The sequence below is a fragment of the Setaria italica genome, chromosome VIII, assembly GCF_000263155.2.
Source record: "Setaria italica strain Yugu1 chromosome VIII, Setaria_italica_v2.0, whole genome shotgun sequence".
Classification (NCBI taxonomy): domain Eukaryota; kingdom Viridiplantae; phylum Streptophyta; class Magnoliopsida; order Poales; family Poaceae; genus Setaria; species Setaria italica.
The window spans coordinates 10,475,888-10,490,588 of NC_028457.1; the positions used below are offsets into that span (position 1 = coordinate 10,475,888).

General features: G+C 40.2%; 1 long non-coding RNA gene across 1 annotated transcript in view; it reads right to left on the minus strand.

Moving 5' to 3' along the window:
- LOC111258141 overlaps positions 1 to 14,424 on the minus strand; it is a 28,595-nt gene extending 14,171 nt beyond the window's left edge. The window contains exon 1 of the long non-coding RNA XR_002678714.1: positions 14,265 to 14,424. This is a non-coding gene — a long non-coding RNA (uncharacterized LOC111258141). The remainder of the gene's footprint in view (positions 1 to 14,264) is intronic.
- Positions 14,425 to 14,701: the final 277 nt, after the last annotated feature.

The window sequence follows — 14,701 nt, forward strand, 5'->3', positions numbered from 1 at the left end:
CTTCGCTGGTGGAGTGTGTCTTCGTGATGCTCTGGTGGTGATCTGGTTGATGCCGTAGTGTGGTGCCTCCAATGCTTCACCCGGTACCTCCTTTTATAGTCGTGGCAGAGGCTTCTGGAGTTGCTTCGTGCTTAAGGCTTCTGGTGCCTTCAACTATTCTCCTCTTCTGTTGCCTGGACACTTGGATGGCTCTCCGCTCCTCAATAATTGTCCTGGATACAGCAGAGTTGCTGTTTATTCTTTTTGCCTTGTCCTCTATCGCGTACTGTCTTCTCGTGATATTCCGGATGCTGCTTGGTATGGTCTTCCACGCCCAAATGATTGACGTCGCAGACTTCAGTCAGAACATCATGGCATGCCAGTCTGGGACGAGGGGATAATACGATCGAGGGCGAGGGAACCAGCGACTCCGAAAAATTTCGGATTTCAAATTTCGAGTTACTATTCACAGTACTATTCAAATTCGGCGAACACTATTCAAATTCGCGGCACTATTTAAATTCAGCTCACTATTCAAATTCGGGAATATGAATAGTGCCCGAGCACTCACCGGGAGTGGGTGGAGCACCTATGGGTGGCGGCACTATTCAGCCACTATTCACTCACTATTGCGCACTATTGAGCTACTATTCGGGGTCGCTTTCAGGGATACGAGCACGTGCGGGTGCGTGATTAGGTATATTCCTTAATTAAGCCTATTCTCAGGATCTTTGCGGGTTGGTGAGACTGAAGATTCAGCCGGTCGTGCTGCTATGCTTGTGACAGTCCTACTCGGTACTCACCACATGCCTCGCTGGCTCGCTTCAGAACCAGGCCAGCCCGGTCTGCACCCTCACCGTCCCCAGCCACGCTCACACAGGACTCAGGCTCTACCGTCTCCCCAGGCAGTTCCACCCGAAGGGAACACTTCTCTGCGCACACAGGGTTCTCCTCAAACGCCGCTACACGGGCTAACACGAGAACGACACATGCAGAGGTTTCTCCTCTAGGGTCCCTAGCGTAGAGACATCGCCCCATACGATCGAGCTTAAAGGAAGGCAGGGATGCTACCAGGACAGCTTAATCCATTTCCACGGGACAAGCTTACATGCGGCTTTCCCTTTCGGGAAACCCCAAGCACTTAGCACAAACCTTGATTACCTTACAAACCGAGGGACGAGCTCCAACGGCCTCCCTTTATTCTAGTGGTGGTAGTATAGAGGTGGAGTAATATAGCGGTAGATTCTAAAGTATGGTTGCTAATTCTTTCTCTCTCAGAGAGTGGTGGTGGATGTCTTCATGAGTGGAGTATGAGTGGAGGTCTTCGCTGGTGGAGTGTGTCTTCGTGATTCTTGGTGATGCTCTGGTTGTGATCTGGTTGATGTCGTAGTGTGGTGCCTCCAATGCTTCACCCGGTACCTCCTTTTATAGTCGCGGCAGAGGCTTCTGGAGTTGCTTCGTGCTTAAGGCTTCTGGTGCCTTCAACTATTCTCCTCTTCTGTTCCCTGGACACTTGGATGGCTCTCCGCTCCTCAATAATTGTCCTGGATACAGCAGAGTTGCTGTTTATTCCTTTTGCCTTGTCCTCCATGGCGTACTGTCTTCTCGTGATATTCCGGATGCTGCTTGGTATGGTCTTCCACGCCCGAATGATTGACGTCGCAGACTTCAATCAGAACATCATGGCATGTAGTATTATTCTGCCCTGGCCGAATTGTTGTTAACACCTTAACAACACTGGAGACCTATTCCCTTGTGTGATAAAATATTCTTTTATGCGAGCTGTATTTCTTATTTTTCTTCTTCAATATCTGGTTCCTTGGTTGTATTGGACGAGGGGATAATATGATCAAGGGCGAGGGAACCAGCGACTCCGAAAAATTTCGGATTTCAAATTTCGAGTTACTATTCACAGTACTATTCAAATTCGGCGAACACTATTCAAATTCGCGGCACTATTTAAATTCAGCTCACTATTCAAATTCGGGAATATGAATAGTGCCCGAGCACTCACCGGGAGTGGATGGAGCACCTATGGGTGGCGGCACTATTCAGCCACTATTCACTCACTATTGCGCGCTATTGAGCTACTATTCAGGGTCGCATTCAGGGGTACGAGCACGCGCGGGTGCGTGATTAGGTATATTCCTTAATTAAGCCTATTCTCAAGATCTTTGCGGGTTGGCGAGACCGAAGATTCAGCCGGTCGTGCTGCTATGCTTGTGACAGTCCTACTCGGTACTCACCGCATGCCTCGCTGGCTCGCTTCAGAACCAGGCCAGCCCGGCCTGCAGCCTCACCGTCCCCAGCCACGCTCACACAGGACTCAGGCTCTACCGTCTCCCCAGGCAGTTCCACCCGAAGGGAACACTTCTCTGCGCACACAGGGTTCTCCTCAAACGCCGCTACACGGGCTAACACGAGAACGACACACGCAGAGGTTTCTCCTCTAGGGTCCCTAGCGTAGAGACATCGCCCCATAAGAACGAGCTTAAAGGAAGGCAGGGATGCTACCAGGACAGCTTAATCCTTTTCCACGGGACAAGCTTACATGCGGCTTTCCCTTTCGGGAAACCCCAAGCACTTAGCACAAACCTTGATTACCTTACAAACCGAGGGACGAGCTCCAACGGCCTCCCTTTATTCTAGTGGTGGTAGTATAGAGGTGGAGTAATATAGCGGTAGATTCTAAAGTATGGTTGCTAATTCTTTCTCTCTCAGAGAGTGGTGGTGGATGTCTTCATGAGTGGAGTATGAGTGGAGGTCTTCGCTGGTGGAGTGTGTCTTCGTGATTCTTGGTGATGCTCTGGTTGTGATCTGGTTGATGTCGTAGTGTGGTGCCTCCAATGCTTCACCCGGGTACCTCCTTTTATAGTCGCGGCAGAGGCTTCTGGAGTTGCTTCGAGCTCTTCAACTATTCTTCTCTTCTTTTGCCTGGACACTTGGACGGCTCCCCGCTCCTCAATAATTGTCCTGGGTACAGTAGAGTTGCTGTTTATTCTTTTTGCCTTGTCCTCTATCGCGCACTGTCTTCTCGTGATATTCTGGATGCTGCTTGGTATGGTCTTCCACGCCCGAATGATTGACGTCGCAGACTTCAATCAGAACATCATGGCATGTAGTATTATTCTGCCCCGGCCGAATTGTTGTTAACACGTTAACAACACTGGAGACTTATTTCCTTGTGTGACAAAGTATTCTTTTGTCCAAGCTGTATTTCTATTCTTCTTCTTCAATATCCGGTTCCTCTGGTTGCCACAGTTCATACCATGACAGTAATTCACGATATTCTTTTCTTAACTGGCATTCCATTCCATAATTTGGCTTGAGTAGCCTTCCTACTTCTTTTGATATTATACTATTCCTTTCATAATATTCTCGTAGAAATATTTTTGTTATTTTGTTTTGATACATCATATGGTACTCAGTATTGAATTTAGTATTTCCTTCTATTTCTTTTGCTTCATTGAAAATTCTCCAATTATCATGATTATTTTTGGCACGTATTTCTTCATAATTGTACCATGTTTCTGAAGACCATATTGTAGGGAATTTATACGAACCTTTTATAATATATATATCATGACTTGCTGGTCTTAATGGTAGTGTAAATTTTGGTGGGTTAGAAAAGTATTTTATTTTATATTTTCCTTGGACACACGCCAATCTTTTACATGCTTCTTTAATAGCCTTTCCTAAATCAGATTGATGTATTTCTTCCAATGTTCCATAAATATCTCGGACTAACCCGTGATCAATAATAGTTTGTAAAGAAATATCTTCTCCTGTATGCCTTTGTATGTTTGTAAAATATTTTAGGTTTATATCAGCCTTAAGTATTATAAATTTATGATGAGGCTTAACAATTAACTTATCATCAAGATGAAGCAAAGGAAAGGTATTTATAGTAACTATTATTCCCAAATTCCTTTTTATACCTTGATATAGCCTCATGAAGTAATTTTGTATATCATGAAATGTTTTGTACTGCCTTTCAGCATATTTCTTCCATATTAGATCTATAATATCTTGTGTAAAATATGCCAGTACTTGTTCAGTCTTAAAACTTATCCTAGGGATAAGAAACTCGTGTGGAGTATTGACTAAATATTTATTATTTCTTTTATCATTTGAAGAGTCCTCCTTCGGACTGATCTTATTTTCCTCATACTTTGTATTAAATACATTCTTGTCACTTTGTTGTTCTAAACATGATCTACATGCCTGTTTTATACATAAACTGCAAGTAGCCCTTTTTCCTGGATCTTGATAGTATATACAAAATACACATTTATATTAACGTCATCTCTTTTATGATCCCGAATTATTTGATCCATCATTTCTATCTTTAACCCTGCTAGTTCTTCAATCAAGTTTGTCTCTTCATCACTCGATTCATCTTCTTCATTATATTCAATTTCATCTGTTTCTATTATTGAATATATAGATTCATCATCCATTATATCATCATCACATACCAGAATATTTTCGTTAACACTATCTATAATTAACACCCTTTCTTGCTCTTCTTGCTTATTAGAATATCTCTTCTTATCTTTATTAGGACAAGTTTTACTTAAATGATCTGGAGAATTACAAATAAAGCATCTACATGTACTATCATAATTTTTTCTAGGATTGTATCTTCTTACATTTCTCTTGTGAAGAAAAGGAGCTCTATTATCTGATCTTCTTAGGAAATATCTTTTCTTTGTCTTTACATTTCCCTTCTTATAATTTTTAGGGTATTTCTTATTTCTATATTTCTCTTCTCCATATGTCAATGGTATTTGAACTATTTTATTACAAAAGTTGTAATCTGATTGCTTCATTGACCTTTGAGCTTGTATGCTTGTGCATATTTTTCTTAGTTGCTTAAAAACAAATGTTATAGCCTGAGAAATATTATATTTCCCTTCCATTAGATTCCTTTTTATATTCTTCAAATATCATGGATCCTAAAGGATCTGGTAGTTTATTAAAATATCTTTCAACTATACTCTTATTATAGCCTTGCTTAGCAGTTGTGGCGTTATACAAATAATGCTGAGAGAACTCTTTTATTCCTTTCCAATTTGTTAAAGTCAATTTCTCTATTTCCTTCAATCTTTCATTTTGTAATGCAGTATAACCTAATTCTGGATCTTCATCTATAACAATACTTGATATGATATTTGCAAAATTATAAGGGTTGCTACCAGCTCTTTTTAATTCTTCATAATAATGAGGATAAGTTTCTACCCATTGTTCCCATAGAACTTTAACTGATTCTCCTAAGAATGTTTCTAAATATGTAATCATATCTTCTACTCTACTTCCAATATTATGCTGATTTTGTATATATTTTTGGACTATTAGGCTTTTCCATATGCTTATAATATTTGGCCAATCAATAGGATCGTGTGCTGCTAAATTTAATATTGCACCATCGCTTCTATAATTCTGAAATTGCACAGTCCTTTCAAACTCTCTTCTTTTTGAACCCACATGCTTATATTGTCCAGGTATATAGGTATATGTAGGCTCTTCCTTTTCTGGTGGCCAATTACCTGGTTTTCTAGATGGTCTATCCGTTTCTCCTTCAATTTTTATATCTCTCTCTTGTTCTCGTCTTCTTTTAGATGGACTTGGATCTATATCCATGGCTTCTATAGCAGTATCTTTATTGTATAATTCTTCATTTCTTAAAGAAAGAATATGTGAATCTGACTTACTATTATGTATTTCAATTATATCTTCATCCTCTTCTTCATAACTTTCTAATAAAATTTTATTATTGATCTCCCATTGATCTTCTTCACTTATAACAACCTCTTCTTTTTCCTTTACCATTTCTTTATTATTCTCTAATTCTTTCTGAATCTTACTATTTTTATCACTTACATGTTGCAAAGTAGGTTCATGTTTTATTATCGGCATGTTGATCTTTTTTTTATTTGACTCTCTTTCTTTCTTAATTTTATTAAGTCTATATAATTCTCGTCTGAAATATAGCTCTTTTTCTCTAATAGCAGACCATTCACATATCATAGAGGTATTATATTCATCTTGAACTTTACTTAGTTTTTTCTCATAGTGCTTTATTTCATTATCAATATCTAATTTTTTCATGAATTCACATACACTATGTCTTCTAGCTTCCCCTATGTTCGACTCAGAAGTTGAAACTTCTAAATCATCTAAACTTCTTTCTTTGTAATTAACAAACCTGATACTAGTTTTGCCTTTACTATTTTCATAGCTTACATAATCTTTAGGTTGTTTTAAAATCTTCGGTTCTATTAAAGCACTTATATTCCATTCTTCACCTGCTCTTTCTTCAGAACTAATTTTTAAAGGACTCATGAATTTTATTCCCTTAGACTGCATACTTTCTATTACATTGTTTACATTTACCTTGTATTTAGTTGCACTTCTATTAGTTAACCTTCCTACAAATTCTATACTTACTAATAAATTTGTACCTTTAAAGTTTTCATAGCCTTTGGTCTGAAAACCAATTGCCATTTTATCTATAAATTCTTTTATTGGCATTATTAAATCTGGAGCTATGTATGTTATTAACATATTTTCATTCATATCTTCTTCTAGGAAACCCAATGCTGCTTTATTCACTGAATCCCATCTTTTATCGAGGGCGAGGGAATGAGCGACTCCGAAAAATTTCGGATTTCAAATTTCGAGTTACTATTCATAGTACTATTCAAATTCGGCGAACACTATTCAAATTCGCGGCACTATTTAAATTCAGCTCACTATTCAAATTCGGGAATATGAATAGTGCCCGAGCACTCACCGGGAGTGGATGGAGCACCTATGGGTGGCGGCACTATTCAGCCACTATTCACTCACTATTACGCACTATTGAGCTACTATTCGGAGTCGCATTCAGGGGATACGAGCACGCGCGGGTGCGTGATTAGGTATATTCCTTAATTAAGTCTATTCTCAGGATCTTTACGGGTTGGCGAGACCGAAGATTCAGCCGAACGTGCTGCTATGCTTGTGACAGTCCTACTCGGTACTCACCGCATGCCTCGCTGGCTCGCTTCAGAACCAGGCCAGCCCGGCCTGCAGCCTCACCGTCCCCAGCCACGCTCACACAGGACTCAGGCTCTACCGTCTCCCCACGTAGTTCCACCCGAAGGGAACACTTCTCTGCGCACACAGGGTTCTCCTCAAACGCCGCTACCAGGGCTAACACGAGAACGACACACGCAGAGGTTTCTCCTCTAGGGTCCCTAGCGTAGAGACATCGCCCCATAAGAACGAGCTTAAAGGAAGGCAGGGATGCTACCAGGACAGCTTAATCCATTTCCACGGGTCAAGCTTACATGTGGCTTTCCCTTTCGGGAAACCCCAAGCACTTAGCACAAACCTTGATTACCTTACAAACCGAGGGACGAGCTCCAACGGCCTCCCTTTATTCTAGTGGTGGTAGTACAGAGGTGGAGTAATACAGCGGTAGATTCTAAAATATGGTGGCTAATTCTATCTCTCTCAGAGAGTGGTGGTGGATGTCTTCATGAGTGGAGTGTGGGTGGAGGTCTTCGCTGGTGGAGTGTGTCTTCGTGATTCTTGGTGATGCTCTGGTTGTGATCTGGTTGATGTCGTAGTGTGGTTAAGGCTTCTGGTTCCTTCAACTATTCTCCTCTTCTGTTGCCTGGACACTTGGACGGCTCCCCGCTCCTCAATAATTGTCCTGGGTACAGTAGAGTTGTTGTTTATTCTTTTTGCCTTGTCCTCTATCGCGCACTGTCTCCTCATGACGATCAAGGGTGAGGGAACGAGCGACTCCGAAAAATTTCGGAATTCAAATTTCGAGTTACTATTCAGAGCACTATTCAAATTCGACGAACACTATTCAAATTCGCGGCACTATTTAAATTCAGCTCACTATTCAAATTCGGGAATATGAATAGTGCCCGAGCACTCACCGGGAGTGGGTGGAGCACCTATGGGTGGCGGCACTATTCAGTCACTATTCACTCACTATTGCGCACTATTGAGCTACTATTCGGGGTCGCTTTCAGGGATACGAGCATGCGCGGGTGCGTGATTAGGTATATTCCTTAATTAAGCCTATTCTCAGGATCTTTGCGGGTTGGCGAGACCGAAGATTCAGCCGGTCGTGCTGCTATGCTTGTGACAGTCCTACTCGGTACTCAACGCATGCCTGGCCCTGATACCAGTATTGGACGAGGGGATAATACGATCAAGGGTGAGGGAACGAGCGACTCCGAAAAATTTCGGAATTCAAATTTCGAGTTACTATTCACAGCACTATTCAAATTCGACGAACACTATTCAAATTCGCGGCACTATTTAAATTCAGCTCACTATTCAAATTCGGGAATATGAATAGTGCCCGAGCACTCACCGGGAGTGGGTGGAGCACCTATGGGTGGCGGCACTATTCAGCCACTATTCACTCACTATTGCGCACTATTGAGCTACTATTCGGGGTCGCTTTCAGGGGATACGAGCACGCGCGGGTGCGTGATTAGGTGTATTCCTTAATTAAGCCTATTCTCAGGATCTTTGCGGGTTGGCGAGACCGAAGATTCAGCCGGACGTGCTGCTATGCTTGTGACAGTCCTACTCGGTACTTACCGCATGCCTCGCTGGCTCGCTTCAGAACCAGGCCAGCCCGGCCTGCAGCCTCACCGTCCCCAGCCACGCTCACACAGGACTCAGGCTCTACCGTCTCCTCAGGCAGTTCCACCCGAAGGGAACACTTCTCTGCGCACACAGGGTTCTCCTCAAACGCCGCTACCAGGGCTAACACGAGAACGACACGCGCAGAGGTTTCTCCTCTAGGGTCCCTAGCGTAGAGACATCACCCCATACGAACGAGCTTAAAGGAAGGCAGGGATGCTGCCAAGATAGCTTAATCCATTTCCACGGGACAAGCTTACATGCGGCTTTCCCTTTCGGGAATTCCAAGCACTTAGCACAAACCTTGATTACCTTACAAACCAAGGGACGAGCTCCAACGACCTCCCTTTATTCTAGTAGTGGTAGTACAGAGGTGGAGTAATACAGCGGTAGATTCTAAAGTATGGTGGCTAATTCTTTCTCTCAGAGAGTGGTGGTGGATGTCTTCATGAGTGGAGTATGAGTGGGGGTCTTCGGTGGTGGAGTGTGTCTTCGTGATTCTTGGTGATGCTTTGGTTGTGATCTGGTTGATGTCGTAGTGTGGTGTCGTGCTGCGGTGGTGGTGCCTCCAATGCTTCACCCGGTACCTCCTTTTATAGTCGCGGCAGAGGCTTCTGGAGTTGCTTCGTGCTTAAGGCTTCTGGTGCCTTCAACTATTCTCCTCTTCTGTTGCCTGGACACTTGGACGGCTCTCCGCTCCTCAATAATTGTCCTGGGTACAGTAGAGTTGTTGTTTATTCTTTTTGCCTTGTCCTCTATCGCGTACTGTCTTCTCGTGATATTTCGGATGCTGCTTGGTATGGTCTTCCACGCCCGAATGATTGACCTCGCAGACTTCAATCAGAACATCATGGCATGTAGTATTATTCTGCCCCAGCCGAATTGTTATTAACATTTTAACAACACTGGAGATTTATTCCCTTGTGTGATAAAATACTCTTTTATGCGAACTGTATTTCTATTCTTCTTCTTCAATATCCGGTTCCTCTGGTTGCCACAGTTGATACCATGACAGTAATTCACGATATTCTTTTCTTAACTGGCATTCCATTCCATAATTTGGCTTAAGTAGCCTTCCTACTTCTTTTGATATTATACTATTTCTTCCATAATATTCTCGTAAAAATATTTTTGTTATTTTGTTTTGATACATCATATGGTACTCAGTATTGAATTTAGTATTTCCTTCTATTTCTTTTGCTTCACTGAAAATTCTCCAATTATCATGATTATTTTTGGCACGTATTTCTTCATAATTGTACCATGTTTCTGAAGACCATATCGTAGGGAATTTATACGAACCTTTTATAATATATATATCATGACTTGCTGGTCTCAATGGTAGTGTAAATTTTGGTGGGTTAGAAAAGTATTTTATTTTTATATTTTCCTTGAACACACGCCAATCTCTTGCATGCTTCTTTAATAGCCTTTCCTAAATCAGATTGAAGTATTTCCTCCAATGTTCCATAAATATGTCGGACTAACCCATGATCAATAATAGTTTGTAAAGAAATATCTTCTGCTGTATGCCTTTGTATATTTGTAAAATATTTTAGGTTTATATCAGACTTAAGTATTATAAATTTATGATGAGGTTTAACAATTAACTTATCATCAAGATGAAGCAAAGGAAAGGTATTTATAGTAACTATTATTCCCAAATTCCTTTCTATACCTTGATATAGCCTCATGAAGTAATTTTGTATATCATGAAATGTTTTGTACTGCCTTTCAGCATATTTCTTCCATATTAGATCTATAATATCTTGTGTAAAATATGCCAACACTTGTTCAGTCTTAAAACTTATCCTAGGGATAAGAAACTCGTATGGAGTATTGGTTAAATATTTATTATTTCTTTTATCATTTGAAGAGTCCTCCTTCGGACTGATCTTATTTTCCTCACATTTTGTATTGACTACTTTCTTGTCACTTGGTTGTTCTAAGCATGATCTACATGCCTGCTTTATACATAAACTACAAGTAGCCCTTTGTCCTGGATCTTGATAATATATACAAAATACACAATTTATATTATCGTCATCTCTTTTATGATCCCGAATTACTTGATCCATCATTTCTATTTTTAACCCTGCTAGTTCCTCAATCAAGTTCATCTCTTCATCACTCGATTCATCTTCTTCATTATATTCAATCTCATCTGTTTCTATTATTGAATATATAGATTTATCATCCATTATATCATCATCACATACCAAAATATTTTCATTAACACTATCTATAATTAACACCTTTTCTTGCTCTTCTTGCTTGTTAGAATATCTCTTCTTATCCTTATTAGGACAAGTTTTACTTAAATGATCTGGAGAATTGCAAATAAAGCATCTACAAGTACTATCATAATTTTTCCTAGGATTATATCTTCTTACATTTCTCTTGTGAAGGAAAGGAGCTCTATTATCTGATCTCCTTAGGAAATATCTTTTCTTTGTTTTTACATTTCCCTTTTTATAATTTTTAGGGTATTTCTTATTTCTATATTTCTCTTCTCCATATGTCAATGGTATTTGAACTATTTTATTACAAAAGTTGTAATCTGATTGCTTCATTGACCTTTGAGCTTGTATGCTTGTGCATATTTTTCTTAGTTGCTTAAAAACAAATGTTATAGCCTGAGAAATATTATATTCCCTTCCATTAGATTCCTTTTTATATTCTTCAAATATCATAGATCCTAAAGGATCTGGTAGTTTATTAAAATATCTTTCAACTATACTCTTATTATAGCCTTGCTTAGCAGTTGTGGCGTTATACAAATAATGCTGAGAGAACTCTTTTATTCCTTTCCAATTTGTTAAAGTCAATTTCTCTATTTCCTTCAATCTTTCATTTTGTAATGCAGTATAACCTAATTCTGTATCTTCATCTATAACAATACTTGATATGATATTTGCAAAATTATAAGGGTTGCTACCAGCTCTTTTTAATTCTTCATAATAATGAGGATAACTTTCTACCCATTGTTCCCATAGAACTTTAACTGAAAGCAGAAGTCCCCATAGTTCAGCAGCCTTTATAGTTAGAAATCATGCTGAAATAGCTAGAGGAAAGTCAAGGATGGTTATTAATTATAAAAGATTAAATGATAATACAATAGATGACGGATATAATATCCCAAATAAGCAAGAATGGATAAATAGAATACAAGGAAGCAAATATTTCTCAAAATTTGATTTAAAAGTTGGATTTTGGCAAGTAAAAATGGCAGAAGAATCAATAGGTTGGACTCCTTTCACATGTCCTCAAGGTCATTTTGAATGGTTGGTAATGCCATTAGGACTAAAAAAATGCCCCTGCTCTGTTTCAAAGAAAAATGCAGAATATCTTTAATGAAAATCAAGACTTCATATTGGTTTATATAGATGATTTATTAGTTTTTTCAAAATCTTATAAAGAACATATAGCTCATTTGGAAACGTTCTTTAGAAAGGTAGAGCAGCATGGGTTAATACTTTCTAAAAAGATGGAAATATGCAAAGAAAAGATAAATTTCTTAGGCCATGAAATAGGAGAGGGAAAAATTTATTTACAAGATCATATTGCAAAGAAAATTTTGCAATTTCCTGATGTCATGAATGATAAGAAAACCTTGCAGCAATTTTTAGGTATAGTAAATTATGCTAGAAATTACATAGAAAACTTAGCAAAACTAGCTGGGCCATTATATGCAAAATTAAGAAAAAATGGGCAAAAACATTTTAATTCTGAAGATATAAAGCAAAAGAAGTTCTGCAAAGTGATATCATGAAAGATTCCACTATTGATAAAGAAGCCCAAAAGAAGGTTAATGAAAGGTATCTTTTAGAAAGATATGAAGAAGAAGAAAATAATGTGCAGAGTCACAATGATTTTATAAACTCTCTTGGTGAAGAGGAAATACATAATATAGAAAATGCTATGGATGCGCTAGAAATAAAAGATGAAGAAACAAGTGATTCGAAAGAAGCTAAAACTGAATTAATGGATCAAGGAGATTGTGAGCATGATTGGATAAAAGGAAGAGGTGATTATAATATCAAATGTGCTTTTTGTATATATTATCCTAGTCAACATAATAGATTTACATGTAGTGTATGTTTAAAACAAGCATGTGCTTCATGTTTAAGGAATGCTAATCAGAAATGGAGACAAGAAATAGAAATAGTAGCAGAAGATAAAATACTAGCAAGTAGAGTTAGAAATTTAGAAAATAGAGTAAATATCTTAGAAGCTGAGTTGGAAGATCTAAGAAGTAAAATAGAATTAAATAATAATAAGATTGAAGGAAATGTTAGTGGCAACACTGAGTTTAAAGATCAAGCCATAGTTGATAAAAATAATGATAAGGCTATACAATTAAAAGATGCTATAATTAATTTTGGCAGCAAATACATAGTTAGATTACCATTTAAAGAAATTGTAGGAATAAGAATACCTGTAAAGGTAAAATTAACACACTACGGCATCAACCAGACCACAACCAGAGCATCACCAAGAATCATGAAGACACACTCCACCACCGAAGACCTCCACCCACACTCCACTCATGAAGACATCCACCACCACTCTCTGAGAGAGATAGAATTAGCCACCATATTTTAGAATCTACCGCTGTATTACTCCACCTCTGTACTACCACCACTAGAATAAAGGGAGGCCGTTGGAGCTCGTCCCTCGGTTTGTAAGGTAATCAAGGTTTGTGCTAAGTGCTTGGGGTTTCCCAAAAGGGAAAGCCGCATGTAAGCTTGACCCATGGAAATGGATTAAGCTGTCCTGGTAGCATCCCTGCCTTCCTTTAAGCTCGATCGTATGGGGTGATGTCTCTACGCTAGGGACCCTAGAGGAGAAACCTCTGCGTGTGTCGTTCTCGTGTTAACCCTGGTAGCGGCGTTTGAGGAGAACCCTGTGTGCGTAGAGAAGTGTTCCCTTCGGGTGGAACTGCCTGGGGAGACGGTAGAGCCTGAGTCCTGTGTGAGCGTGGCTGGGGACGGTGAGGCTGCAGGCCGGGCTGGCCTGGTTCTGAAGAGAGCCAGCGAGGCATGCGGTGAGTACCGACTAGGACTGTCACAAGCATAGCAGCACGACCGGCTGAATCTTTGGTCTCGCCAACCCGCAAAGATCCTGAGAATAGGCTTAATTAAGGAATATACCTAATCACGCACCCGCGCGTGCTCGTATCCCCTGAAAGCGACCCCGAATAGTAGCTCAATAGTGCGCAATAGTGAGTGAATAGTGGCTGAATAGTGCCGCCACCCATAGGTGCTCCACCCACTCCCGGTGAGTGCTCGGGCACTATTCATATTCCCGAATTTGAATAGTGAGCTGAATTTAAATAGTGCCGCGAATTTGAATAGTGTTCGCCGAATTTGAATAGTGCTGTGAATAGTAACTCGAAATTTGAATTCCGAAATTTTTCGGAGTCGCTCCTTCCCTCGCCCTTGATCGTATTATCCCCTTGTTCAATACTGGTAGAATAATACTACATGCCATGATGTTTTGATTGAAGTCTGCGACGTCAATCATTCGGGCGTGGAAGACCATACCAAGCAGCATCCGGACTATCACGAGAAGACAGTGCGCGATAGAGGACAAGGCAAAACGAATAAACAGCAACTCTACTGTACCCAGGACAATTATTGAGGAGCGGAGAGCCGTCCAAGTGTCCAGGCAACAGAAGAGGAGAATAGTTGAAGGCACCAGAAGCCTTAAGCACGAAGCAACTCCAGAAGCCTCTGCCGCGACTATAAAAGGAGGTACCGGGTGAAGCATTGAAGGCAACACACTACGACATGAACAAGACCACAACCAGAGCATCACCAAGAATCATGAAGACACACTCCACCACCGAAGACCTCCACCCACACTCCACTCATGAAGACATCCACCACCACTCTCTGAGAGAGATAGAATTAGCCACCATATTTTAGAATCCACCGCTGTATTACTCCACCTCTGTTCTACCACCACTAGAATAAAGGGAGGCCGTTGGAGCTCGTCCCTCGGTTTGTAAGGTAATCAAGGTTTGTGCTAAGTGCTTGGGGTTTCCCGAAAGGGAAAGCCG